Genomic DNA, 14,722 nt, shown 5'->3' with positions numbered 1-14,722 from the left:
ACCTTTGACTTAAAACAACTGGAACAACTTGGAGTGTTGTTTTGCTTTGTAACCTGTCATCACTTTCCCTTACTTTGCAGTTGCAATGTAAAGTTTTTTTTCTCTTTTTTATGTTCCTGTTTTATGTTCCTTTTAATCCATTCATCCATCCATCCATCCATCCATCCATTTTCTTGCACCCTTTTTCCCTCAGTGGGGTCGGGAGGGGTGCTGGTGCCCATCTCCAGCCAACGTTTCGGGCGAGAGGCGGGGTACACCCTGGACAGGTCGCCAGTCTGTCGCAGTTCCTTTTAATCATGTAATGTAAAGTTTCCCAATGTGGATCCTCAGGCACACAAGTTTTAGATGTTTCCCTCTCCAGCCCATTCATATGATTACATTACGTCCTTGGCATTCCTTTATTTCTTCCTCTAATAATTTCCGGCAGGCTGTGCACCAGCTTAACATAATGCAACATCCCCAGTCTTATTATGTGTTTCAACTTAAATTTTCAAATAGAGGCATGCAAGATGGAGGAACTCCAGTGTCGCTTTATCTATTAGTAGTGAATTATAACCATCAGGGGGAAAAAAGACTTAAAAGAAAGTACTCTAAGCCCCAAATTTGACAAGAATTTAAACAAAACGCCCACACAAGAATCTTGGGCAGCCCATCAAAAATATCCCAACTTCACAAGATGTGGCTTTAACCTAACATAGCTCCTTGGTTCCTCCTATCAGTCTGTAGTTTCTCATATTGAGGTCATCAAACCAAAGTTCAGATCTACCATAACTCACTGACACCTGCTGGCCTCAGGTTTGCATCCAGCTTCTGACTGAGAAACCAGTAACCTCCTCCCAGTGTCAGAAACTCACTAAGGAAGAAACTACATTAGGTTTTCTATTACCCTAATATGTCTGCTATAACCTTTGTATATTTGCATATAAAATAAGTCAATAGAGTTTAATTTACAATTTTTATATCTTCGTCGTCATGAGGTAGATCTCAGCCAGCTGGTGAGAGAAAATGTAGATCTTGGTGTCAAGACGTTTGGGCTCCCCTGAGTATTGATGAAAAGTTAATATATTTCAGTAACTCAGCTCTCAGATAAACCCTTAAAAGCTTTTATTTAAGTTAGTGATGATTTCTTAGTTAGTTCACTAGCATGGACCGATGGACAGAATACAGATTTAAATATTTATTGAGGATAAGAGGAAGGGAGGTGAGGAGGGGTGAGGGAGAAGGGAAGGAGGGATGAAGGGATGGAGGGGTGAATTGGATGAAGTCGAGCAGTGATCATGATGATGGTGATGGAGGGCCTGCAAGTGAAGACTCGAGTGGGGCTTTGTCTTCAGGGATAAACACATCTTGAGTTTATCTCGGCTCGCTTAGGATCCCCAAAAGAGTCAGAAATTAAATGCAGCTGAGGAGAGAGTGAGCTTGGAATAAATCTTTAAGGTTGTTACGAATGTACAAATGGTAGGCTTGCGAGGATCAGCGACCCAGGATTTGGATCGTGTGGTCTGGGACGCCCTGACTAGATGCAGACAAGGCTGCGCCGATGCGGAATGAATGGGCGGAGTAATGATCGGGTGAAATGCCTGATAACGATAAGACCTGGCGGAAATGGCGGGAGAGCCAGAAGCGAGAAGCTTGTTTTCCTGGTTCAGAAATGAAGAGAGGATCATGAGGAGAACCGTTAGCGGCGAATCGGGACTGGACATAATTGAAAATGGGCTCGTATGGGTTGAGGGAGGAATCGAGGCGGAAAAGATAGATGGCACAAGAGACGGCGAGCTGATCGGTCTTACTTTTCCGCAGAGTAAAAATCATGGTGTCGTGGCTGAGAATGGAAATATCTGAAAGGCAAGGATGAATGAGAGGATTATGGATGGAGGAAGTTGGAGCGAATTCAGAACAGCGGAGGAAGCCGAAAAAGCTAGTAGGAACGTGGACTCCAGGGTCCTGTCTACAAAAAGGCTGCTGAGGATTAATTCTTGAGAAGCTCGGTGGAGATCAGGTAATGGAGGGCTCAGTTGAATATGGTTGAAGAAAACGGAGGGACCGGCGTGGAACGTGCTTATGCATCTGGGGCCCAAGAGTCTGAATTTCTGGAAGGAAAAACGAGAGAGCGTCAGCGATGCGGTTTTTTGATCCGGGAATATGAGCGGCTTGAATGAGAAACTGATGTTGGGCAGAAACTAAGGTAAGTCTGCGCATGAACTGCATGATTTCGGGGAGCGAGAGCGGCCTTTATTTATGATTTCTACTACTGCCGTGCTGTCTGAATGAATGAGGATGGATTTTTTTTAGACCATTCGTGACCCCAAAGGATCGCAGCGATGACGATGGGGTAAAGTTCATAGAGAGCGGAAGAAGGAGAGCCCAAGGCGTTCTGAAGAGACTTAAACTTGAGCGGCCATGTGTCGGCGAACCATTTTCCTTTGTAATAACCGCCGAAACCGATTGAGGGAGCTGCGTCGGTAAAGAGTTGTATGTCTTCAGGGTAGGTGAGGAAATCGTTGTAGAAGAAAGAAATTCCGTTCCAGGATGAAAGAAAGTAGTGCCACAGACTCATTTCTAATTTGCAGGAGTGATCGATGGCGAGAGAACCGTGAAGGGAGGGAATGCTGGCCGCTTTAGACAGGAGGTGAGAGATGAAGGATTTTCCCTGCGGAATGATGCGAATAGCGTAGTTTAGATGGTCGAGGAGAGAGAGCAGCTGTTTAGAACATTTGTCGGCGAGTAAGAAATTAGACAGGATTAAGGTGATTCGGTTGATCTTTTCGGGTGATGGGAAAGCTTGGAAAGATAAAGAGTCCAGAGTGATGCCTAGGAACTCTAAAGAGGTGCGCGGACTGACGGTTTTCTCCTCTGAGAGGGGAATTCCCAGCTGGGAAAAGGCTCCAGTTAGGGCGTTAAGACCGGAACGAGGAGGGGAAGATGGAGGAGGGACGACCATGAAGTCGTCCAGAAGATGTATGACGTAGGGGAGTTTATAGGTATTGATAAGGATCCAGCAGAGGGCTTCGGACAGGGAATCGAAAATTTTGGGGCTGCGACAGCACCTGAACGTGAGGCGGACGGTGAAGTAAAAGGCGCCTTTCCAAACTACGCCAAAGAAGCGCCAGAAGTCGGGGTGAATAGGTAGAACTTTGAAAGCGCTGGTGATGTCGGCTTTGGAGAGCCAGGCGCCGCGACCTGCTGACCGAATGAGTTTAATGGCGTGATCTATGGTTGCGTATTGCATGGAGAAGTCGGGAAACGGAATGATGCTATTGATACCGAGAGCCGTGAGGGGCTGAAAGATCTATGATTAGCCTTTTTTTTTTTTTTTTTTTTTACACCTGAATATTTGCGAGTGGCGATGCCAATGGGGCTGATGCGGAAAGTAGGGAAAGGTGACCTAGAAAAGGGGCCTATAACGAACCCTTTTTGAACTACTTCGGTGAGGAGAGAGTCGACTGTGTCGGGATCTGATAGAGCGGATTGAAGATTGTGACATTGGTAGGTGGAATCTGGAATAATTTCTATGCCCGGGTGGAAACCGTGAGTGAAGCCGTTAATGAGAAAGTTAACAAAATCCCTGTCTGGGTGATGCTTGAGAGCGGTTTCGAGAGCTTTCACCTGTAGAAAAAGCGCGAGAGCAGAGAGGGATGATAGATGTACAGGCTGTGGCTGGGTGAGATGGAGCACCGCAAAGATTGCAGGAGAGAGAAGCGCAGGCGGCGAAAATGCGGCAGTATAATTCGGAATCAAGAGAACCCCAGTAAGTGCCTAGGTTGAACTGTTGCAAGCAACCTGCTGCTTGGTTGGCGAAGAGAATGTGAAATTGATAAAACCCGGTGCCCCCGAACCGTAGGGCCATGTCAAGAACTAAGGAGAGATAGTTGTCGAATTCGGCTCTGCGGTCTGGAAAGATTGCGCAAATTGTGTCTCTGTAAAGAGAAAAGCGAGTGCAAATTCGACGGGTGAGAGGTCTTTGGAATGGGAACTTAAAGAATTGCTAAGTTGCATGGGACCTTGGTTTGTATTGATTTCTCTAGGTTGACTAAAACAGATCGGAGAAGGTTGAAGGAGAAGTGCTAGATCGGCGTAATTACTGTTCGTGACTTGCTGGTGAAGGGAAGGAGAAATGGGGGAGAGCCGTGGTACGTTATTGGATGACTGAGCTGGAGGAACTGCTGTAGCGAGATTAAAATTATGATTAACGTTAGGGAGAGTGTTTGAAGGGGGGAGAGGCAGGGGTAAGGTATTTGAGAGAGAGGGAATGGAAGGAAAAAGGTTAGAGGGGAGTGAAGAGAGGAATGAGGAAGAAAATCCTGCTGCGCTATACTGGGCTGGTTTACCGTGGCTTGAGAAGAACCAGAGGTCGTGGCGTTTATGGAGGTGGGGAGAGCTGAGGATGAGAACGGGGAGTGGAGAGAAGAATGAGATGGCGGGATTTGAGGAGTCTGTGAAGACAGCGAAGCGATAGCCGAAGATAGCATCTGAGAGAGGTCGGCTAGGCAGGGTGCGTTTGGTGGAGGATGTAATACGACCTGGCTCCCGCGAGGGGGAGCTGTTGCCGGGTGCGAGGGTGCGCCCACGAAGGCGTTCGCCGGATGACGTCTGAGGAGGAGGATGCTGGAGAAAAACCTGGAAGTCCGAGGGAATTCGGATGACGGCGGGCCTGACGTTTGCTGTGGACCTGAGGAGGAGAGCAATTGAAAGAGCCTCAATTTGTTGTCGGAGCGACTGAAGGGGATTCCTTTTTCTTTTAATGAGCGGTGGAGGCGGGCGACGGTCCAGCCTTTGAGGAGCTGGCGAGTTAGGACGCCTGGAGAGGGTCGCGGAGACGAAGCCGGGTTGGTATTCTGGAACTGCAGCGTTTGGGAATGCCGTCTGGGACCGGGAGAACGAAGTCGACGGCTGGGCCCGCGGCATGTCCCTCGGCCGCGGGGTGAATGTGACGTCGGAGGATGGACCGTGGCTGGACGAGGTGCTGCTGACGGCAAGGAGTGGAGCTGGGTTTGAGGGTTGAAGATCACAGAGAGGAGGCGTTTGGAGCCGGAGGCTTGTTTTGTGGCCTGGGGAGGAGAGGTTGAGGCAGCTGGAGACGGATCGAAGAGGTCATCCGAGTCGGAGTGGTCGGGCTGGAGAGAAAGAGCGTCTTCCATTGTGAGTAGAACTTTTTTGTTGACAAGCAACGTAGTCGGTTGACGAACTATGTAACAGGCGTGGAACGGCTCTCGAGCGGGGTATATATGGGCTGTTTAGGAAATTGGAGGTGTGGTTTGAGGCGTGGTCCTGCTCCTGAACCTAAATTAACAAGTTAACTCCATTTAATGAAAACATGGCATTGAGGATTAGAATATTACCTCAGCAGTGAAAAATATGTTTATTACTTGCTTAAATGTTATTTTCAAAAAGTACTTTTTGAAAATAAGTACTTTATTTTGGCAATTAGCCAAAATACTTTATGTTGGCAATTAGCAAGACACACTCAATAAAGGAGTGGTTCTGCAGGTGGGGACCACAGACCACTTCTCAGTACCTATGCTGTCTGGCTGATGTTTTGGTCAGTTTTGAATGTTGGTGGTGCTTTCACACTCGTGGTAGCATGAGACCAGGAGTTGGCGGATGCTTTAGTCCAGGTCTGGGAGGAGATCCCTCAGGAGACCATCCGCCACCTCATCAGGAGCATGCCCAGGCGTTGTAGGGAGGTCATATAGGCACGTGGAGGCGACACATAATACTGAGCCTCATTTTGACTTGTTTTAAGGACATTAAATTAAAGTTGGATCAGCCTGTAGTGTGTTTTTTCACTTTAATTTTGTGTGTGGCTCCAAATCCAGGCCTCCATTGGTTAATACATTTGATTTCCATTGATGATTTTTGTGTGATTTTGTTGTCAGCACATTCAACTTTGTACAGAACAAAGTATTCAATGAGAATATTTCATTCATTCAGATCTAGGATGTGTTATTTGAGTGTTCCCTTTATTTTTTTGAGCAGTGTATATTTGAGCAACTTTTTGAAACACAAATTTACTGTTAAGCAGGCATGTGCAGAGGGGGGCGCTGCGGGTGCTTGAGCACCTGCCCTTTTTGCTCCTTGCCCCCAAGTGCCCTTTTGGTAAATTTGTATTTATTTATTTTTTTGTATTATTATTTTCTAAGCCCTCTTGTGACACATAACATGTACTAAAATTATTATTATTATTTTATTTTTATTTTTGTACAACATAATACGCCCTCTGGACACCTTGTTACCTTTGTCCTTTTGCCCGTGACGCATGACGCAGTTGCCTCTCGCGCAGTGAGTTAAGGCGGCTAACTGGAGCTCAACGTAGCGAATGTTCCAGATTACAGAACAGTTTTTGGTGAAATAAAAGAAAAAACGTTTTTAGTGAATAAAGTGGAGTAGACTTGCTACTTGTCAGATGACGGAAAACGTTGAAGTATTGTTCCTGCTTCAGCACGGAGTCGCGGTTTAAGCAGAGAGGTAATGAAATACAACAGACACTGACAGGCCTCTGCCTTTCTCTGAAGAACTAATGAGCGGGAGGAGACAGCCAGGTGAGGAGAAACTGTTCTTATTTATCGATTCAGTATTTCTATCATACAGACATTAGGCTGTTGTTGTTGTGCTATTAGCTAGCTGACAGCTAACGACTTTGCTAGCAAAGCAAGATAACTTAAAAGCTTCTCCCCTGTATCTTTAATGATATCAGTCATTCTTCAGTATCGCTTATGCAATAGGAACACATCGCCCGTCCAAAACCGATCAACACCATAATGGATATATGTCCGATCTCCTAATTTCCTTTGCTACATAATGTACATTTCATTTATTCTGGCGTTAGGTCAGTGCTTCTCAATTCCAGTCCTCAGGCCCCCCTGCTCTGCATGTTTTAGATGTGCCTCTGTTCCAGAACAGCTGATTCAAATGATTGCATGACCATCAAATACTGCAGAAACCTGTTAATCACCCAGAGATTCAATCCAGGTGTGTGGCAGAAGGGAAACACCTAAAACATGCAGGTCAGGGGGGCATGAGGACCGGAATTGAGAAACATTGCGTTAGGTAAATGTATCTTGAAGGAGAATAACACTTAAATAAAAGTCCAACAAGGATATTCATTTAGAATTTAAAATAACTCACCCTGAATTACCATGATAGATATAATGTATGTAATAAAAATTTGTCATTAATGAAGGGGAAAAAAACTCAAGTTTAGGGTCTGGTTCGCAGAGTATGAAGTTAAATGTTTTTCTCAATTATTCAATGGGGGGGAAACTAACCTCAGTTAAGTAAAATAAAATTGTAATCAAAACCTTTGGAATTGTAATGATTTCTTTTTTATAAAACAAATTGTTTTGTTTAAAAAACTTTTTAATTAAATAACTAATTTTTGTCTTGTGAACATAAAAAGTTATTTGCCAAACATAAACTTTTATTTGCACACATCAGAAATATTTTATTGCGATTTTGGGCCCTGCCCCCGATGTCATGTGAGAATCACAAGCAAAACTTTGAGTCACAAACAAAACCTTAGAATATTAAGAAAAGATTTCTGACATGCACAAATAAGTTTGTTTTGCCAAAAAAATTCACTTTATGAGACAAATGTGTGATTTAAATGTTTAAAAAAGTTTTTTAAGCAAAACTCAGTAGGCTTTTCTCATGGTGGCATGCATTAACAATTCAATTCAATTTTGCTTTTGTTTTTTTCTTTTTTCTGCAGTTCCACGTTAAAGTTTGATGCAGCTCTGCTTTCCTGAATGGACCGTCTTCATCTACACTGCAAGTGTAGCAAACAGGCAGCTCTGTTTTTTATAGATTACAGTACACTAAAAGGTTGCATTGTGCCCTTGTTTATATTTTTAATAGTGTAATTATGTAAAGACAAAATATGGTCTAGCTCTGATTTACATATCTTGCTAAATTGCGGGTTTGAATATTGCAATACTTTCCTATAACAAAATAGACCTGCAGAAAGAAATTACTAACATATCTTGCATAGGCATAGTTGTGTGCTCTATGTAGAGATTCTCCTTAACTTTGATTGTATATCTCACAATTTTGTAATTTATCATTGTTTATTAAACTTTGAAAGCTGAGAGGCTTTGTTAATATTCTGTCCTATAATGCGGTTAGATGTGCCCTTTTTCTTTTGACCACCTGCCCCTTTAGTGGTCTCTGCACGGGCCTGCTGTTAAGAGTACTCTTACTATGCTGAACTTTTTACTGTTACTCAAATAATTTTATAATAATTTTAAAGAATCACAATAATTATTTTCCAATAAAAAAAAATCACTATTCTTATTTGAACAAAAATCATTTTGCCATTAAAATATCAACATTTCCACTGAACTTTATATTTTGGGCCAACTAATTGTGTAATTTTTAGATATTAAATAATTGATAACTTGATCAGTTACTCAGTACTTGAGTACAATTTTTTACCAAATGCTTCTTTACTCTTGTGTAATTTCATAGTCAGCCAGTTTTTACTGTTACTTGAGTAAAAACATGTTGAAGTGCTACTGTTCTTACTTGAGTACAATTTTTTGGTCTTCTGCCCACCTCTGGAGAACAGTTAATCAAATGTTGAGGCACATATGTAGACCAGAAACAGGCAAACTAAGGTGGGCAAGAACTATTTAAATTATAGTCTTATGGCTCTCCATGCACATTTTACCAGGGTGGGATAAAGGCTTGAACGTCTATAAATACTCCGAGAAAACACTGTGACTTGATGTGAGCATGTGTCATTTTTAAAACTGTTATTTTAATGTGTAACACCAGCTCTGTTTTATTTTGAACTCAAGCCAGTGAGGAATTTGCTGCTGAGCTTTAAATCAGTTGGAGGTTGCACAAAGCTGCAGGATCCAACAAATGTTTGAAATTCCAACATTTGCTTTTGGGATTCTCCCTAGGTGTGAGTGTGTGTGCATGGTTGTTAGTCCTGTGTGTCTCTGTGTTGCCCTGCGACAGACTGGCGACCTGTACAGGGTGACCCCGCCTCTCGCCCGGAACGTTAGCTGGAGATAGGCACCAGCAACCCTCACTACCCCACTAGGGACAAGAGTGTACAGAAGATGGATGGATGGATGGATGGATGGATGGATGGATGGATGGATGGATGGATGGATGGATGGATGGATGGATGGATGGATGGATGGATGGATGGATGGATGGATGGATGGATGGATGGATGGATGGATGGATGGATGGATGGATGGATGGATGGATACAGAAAAAACAGAAAATATTTACAAATATCTACTACAGAGGACAATTTTTCAACTTTTAAATACTACAATAAAATACAGTCAAAATAATTCATAGAATGTTTTAATATGCTGCTAAGAGACTTATTTAGAATATGCCAACAAAATGTTAAACCAAAATTTGCACAATAAAAAGTTTTATGCACTTAGCTTTTCTCTTCGCATATAATGTGCTTGCACTGATGGATGCCATTTTTATGAATGAGAAAAAGGAGGGTACAAAAGCCCCACCCCTTCACATTTGGTATCATTGAAAAGCTCTAAATGTCCTCTGTAGATACCAAAAGGAATTAATTCAGTAGTACGCAGTGGGTGGGAGATATTCAAGTTTACAAATGTCCTCTACAGAGGACAAAAAGGAACTCCTTTTAGTCAGGAGGCTAAGATATCCACATGACAGTGATAAATGAAGTTACTTTGTGAATACATTGTTGTGTATTTTCTGCCATAACCACAGAACTATGCATTTTTCAAAACTTTGCTTTAGTTCATTGAGGTTTGTGGGCTTTTGTTTATGCACTACTCGTAAGATCCTGTCAAAAACATTTTAATCAAGATCAAATCTGTAGAGACCAGGCTTCTGGAGACCTTTTTCTTTTTGTGGCATTCTGTTGTGGATTTTTCAGTGTACTTTGGCTCAATGTTCTGTTGCACTATCCAGTTTCAGACAATATTCATGCTTCAGATTGATGGGCTCTCATTTGACTTGAATCAAATTCTACCCTTGGTAAAATTAGCTAGGCACCAAAACGCCAAAACCCTAAACCTGTGAATGATCATTCTGGCTGTTGAATGATGGAGTCCAAAGCTATAGGAAATTACCTTTTAACACTTACCAGATGCACGATTGGCATCACTACTGCTGTTGTCTTTACTCCTTTTTTTTTTTTTTTTTTTCTTTAATTTAAACATCCAACAACAGGGCATTAACCACAGGGACAAAGCAAACATGACATTTTTTTTCCCCCTACCCCTCCCTAACTATCCCCATCCTGCTGCAACAAAAAGAGAGAAAAATAAATAAATAAAACAATAATAATAATAATAATAATAATAATAATAATAATAATAATAATAATAATAATAATAATAATAATAGATAAATAAAATAAGAAAAATCCAGAAGAGAAAAAAAAAAAAAAAAAAAAAGCCACAAGCAAAGAAACCGGGAGACAACTCCAAGACGTGTGCAACATGCAAACGTGCGTCTATACAACCATGGGTACACAAACCGAGTCAGGACACGGACATTCAAAAGTGTACAGGTGGACGAACACTGTCAATAGCCAGAACCACAAGGAGCCATTGAGGCCGCTGGGCCTGGGCACAGGCACACACACATCAGAGCCAGCATCTGCATGGCCCTCAGGCTCCAGGGAGGGCATCCAGGCTCTCAAAATAAAATAATAGAGGGGCCCAGGTTTTATAAAATTTTCGGATCGAACCTCTGACACAAAATTTGATCTTCTCTAACTTAAGGAACATGGTCAGATCTTTCAACCAGAGAGAAGCCTTGGGAGGGTGCTTTGATTTCCACGCTAAAAGTATTCTTCTTCGGGCGAGGAGAGTTGAAAAAGCCAGTACATTTTTAAAATCATGTGTTAATGATATACCCTCCCCTGGAACTCCAAAGATAGCCAATACAGCACTGGGTTGGATGTCCATTTCAAAAGCTTCAGACAGGATCTGAAAAATTGTTGACCAGAAGTTACGCAGTTTGTTACAGGACCAGAACATGTGCGTTAAATTCGCCTTAGCTAAATGGCAACGAGCACAGGTTTCACTGACTGTAGAATAAATTCTTGAGAGTCTGGATCTGCTGTAATGAATCCTATGAAGAACCTTGAACTGAATAAGTCCAAGTCGAGCGCATGATGTTGACCCATTAACTCTATGCAATGCATGATCCCAAGTCTCATCAGAGATGTGTATTCCAAGTTCTTCTGACCATTCTGCTCTGATCTCATCGAGCTTTACTGCGTTGAGTGATGAGATGCTATTATAAATTTTGGAGATGAGACCTCTACAATGTGTAGGGGTTTGCAAGAGGATGTCCATTCCTCCCTTTGGAGGCAAGTTGGGAAAGCAAGGACTGATGTTACGAACAAAGTCTCGAATCTGGAGATATCGGAATAGGGAGGAATGCTGTAAACTGAATTTGGAGGAAATGGCATCAAAGGTAGCGAAAACACCATTTATATAAAGGTCACTAAATTTACTTAAGCCTGCTCTCTGCCATTGGGCAAAGACAGGATCCAACATGGATGGCAGGAAAACATGATTATTACATATGGGACTGTAGATAGAGAAGTTTGTCATATTAAAGTGTTGTCTGAATTGTGACCATATTTTTAGAGTGGAGATTACAACTGGACAAGAAGAATGTTTCTTAGGAGAGAGAGGGAGCTTTGAGGTAATTAATGCAGGGAGTGATGATGGCCAACATGCATTCAGTTCTAATTGGCACCAGTCAACATCCGGTTGTTGGAGCAAACAGACTACTTTTTGTAGGTTTGCTGCCCAGTAATAATACAACAGGTAAGGTAGAGCCAAACCCCCCACTTCCCTTTGTCTCTGAAGGAAACGCCTACTGATTCTGGGGTGTTTATTACTCCACATGAACGAAGACAGCTGTTTATAAATAAGTCTGAAGAATGATTTTGTGAGAAACATTGGAATACTCTGAAAGAGATACATAAATCCTGGCAAGATGTTCATTTTAATACATGCAACTTTGCCAGCTAGGGATAAATTTAGGACGCTCCACTTCTGAAGGTCGCGTTTAAGATTATTGAGCAGAGGAGTGACGTTTTTTTCCAACAGATCCGAAAAAGAACACGTCACATTGATTCCCAAATATTTAAATCCTGTTCTAGAGAGAGGGAAGGGCAAGTGAGTTTCTGTAATTTGGAGTGCAGGGTTATTAATTGGAAAACATTCACTCAGGATATAAGGAAGTTCAACTTATATCCTGAAAATTTACCAAAACGGTTCAACAAGCTCACAATGTTGGGGATGGATGATACCTGGACCGAGATGTAGAGTAATAAGTCATCTGCGTATAAGGACAGCCAATGTTCCAGTTGTTCTCTATAAATACCCTTAAAGCCCTGTGAAGTCTTAAGCATAATTGAAAGTGGCTCAATAGCTAAAACGAAGAGGAGCGGGCTGAGAGGACAACCCTGCCGAGTACCCCTGGACAAAGAGAAGGGCTTAGACCTTGTTCTGTTGGTGATTACACTTGCCTTAGGTGACGTATATAACAGTTGCACCCATGATGTAAAATTGGGCCCAAACCCAAACCTAGCCAATACTGTAAATAAGTAGGGCCACTCGACCCGGTCAAATGCCTTCTCTGCATCGAGTGAGACCACAACCTCAGGGGTCTCCCTGCGTATATTAGAAAAAGAGTGACGACCCTTCATAAACCCAGTTTGATCCAAGGAGATTATGTCCATCATGGCCGTGTCCAGTCTCATAGCCAGAAGTTTGGCTAAGATTTTAACATCTCCATTTAGGAGTGATATGGGCATGTAGGAAGCGCAGTCTGTTGGATTTTTACCATGTTTTAGTAAAAGTATAATGCTAGCTTCTGTAAGAGTCTGTGGCAAGGTTCCCTGATCCAATGAATGGTTAAACATTTCAAGTAAAAGAGGTGCTAATTTGAATGAGAATTTTTTATAGAATTCGATTGGATAACCGTCTGGTCCGGGGGCCTTGCCACTCTGCATTGCTGAAATAGAACTGATGACTTCAATAAGAGTGAGGGGCTTATCCATATCCCTCTTCTTAACAGAATCTATAGCCGGAATATCCAACCCATCTAGAAAATCATACATGTCTGACTTATCCTCTGGGAATTGTGATGAGTATAGATCAAAATAAAATTTCTCAAAGACTTGATTTATTTCAACTGGATCAACAGTTTGCTCGTCAGAGGTCTTTTGGATCTGTGATATGAGCTGAGCTGCCGACCGACTTTTGAGTTGGTGAGCCAGAAGGCGGCCCGCCCTCTCACCGTGCTCGTATATAAAGCCTCGGGATCTAAGCAAGGATTGTTCCACCTCCTGCGTTGATATAAGATTGTATTGCATTTGTAAACAAAGTCTCTCTTTATATAGCTCGGGGGAGGGTGACATTGAATGCCTACGGTCCAGCTCCAGCATAGAACTCATAAGTTGTTCCTGCCTTGCTTTTCTAATTTTATTACGTGTTGCAGTGTAAGATATTATTTCACCTCTAATTACCACTTTCAATGTTTCCCACAGGATGGAGGGTGATAGAGTCTGATTTGCTTTCAAGCAAAAAATTATCTATGACGGTAGAAATCAATTCACAAAAGTTCTCATCTGCTAACAAAGTTGAGTCAAATCTCCAGATGGGGCGCTGAGTTTGATTAAGTGGGAGGGCCAAGTCCAATATTACTGGTGAATGATCAGACTCTACAATAGCAGAATATTCAGTCTTCTTGACAAAGGGCAGCAGAGTTTTGTCTACAAAAAAACAATCAATCCTTGAATATGACTGGTGGACATGTGAAAAGAAAGAAAACTCCCTATTATCTGGAAACAAAAAGCGCCAAGGATCTATGCAGCCCACCTCCTTCATGAATACTCCCAAAGCCTGAGCCATCTTTGATGGAGGTGACAATCTAGAACTGGATCGGTCTAGGGTCGGATCCATTGCACAGTTTATGTCACCACCCAATATCAAACGGTGAGAATTCATACTTGGTAAAGCAGAGATTAACTTGGATATGAAAGTGGGGTCATCCCAGTTGGGAGCATAAATGCAAGCAAGTATAACTTGAATATTATATAGGGAGCCAGATACTATAACATATCGGCCCTGTGGGTCTGATATGGACTTGCTTAACGTAAACTGTACATTTTTATGTATTAATATTGCTGTCCCTCTTGCTTTTGTATTAAATTGTGAATGGTAAACTTGTCCCACCCAAGGCTTCTTAAGTTTTATTTGGTCTGCAGAGACCAAGTGGGTTTCCTGTAGAAATGCTATTTCTGTTTTTAGTTTTTTAAGGTGGGCAAAAATTTTAGCCCGTTTCACTGGTCCTCTCATGCCCTTCACGTTCCAACTAGTAAAGCGAACTGCTGAGGCCTCCCCTCTTACACCGCCGTTACACACGTCAGCCATGACAATCCGATCCTATACCCGTCCCGGCCCAACAGCCCCACCAGGCAGTACATGGTTTCATTATCCACAATGTTCAAGCTTGTGATAAAAATAAAGTAGAAAAAACAATACAAAACAGCTGTATGAATGAAAAAAGCAGCACTGAACCCAACCCTTATTAGAACCCACCCCAGCTGTATCCTTGCTTCTCTTGATGAAGCCAACTGCTTTCCCTTAACTCGTTCTTGGCGGCCGGATCGGCGGCGACCGATGTTCCCTTCATATTTTCAAATGCCGGTAGAATTCGAACCACGTAAGATAAAGCAAAAAAT

The 14,722-nt window shown here is 42.4% G+C and overlaps 1 pseudogene; it reads right to left on the bottom strand.

Annotated features, from left to right (window-relative positions):
* Nucleotides 1-2,011: 2,011 nt before the first annotated feature.
* Nucleotides 2,012-5,138, bottom strand: LOC145552120 (uncharacterized; annotated as a pseudogene).
* Between the last annotated feature and the right edge of the window lie 9,584 nt (nucleotides 5,139-14,722).

Source organism: Poecilia reticulata, chromosome 7, assembly GCF_904066995.2.
Source record: "Poecilia reticulata chromosome 7, P_reticulata-male-v2, whole genome shotgun sequence".
NCBI lineage: Eukaryota > Metazoa > Chordata > Actinopteri > Cyprinodontiformes > Poeciliidae > Poecilia > Poecilia reticulata.
The sequence above is the reverse complement of the archived record's forward strand: the minus strand, read 5'-3'. Positions and strand labels throughout refer to the sequence as shown.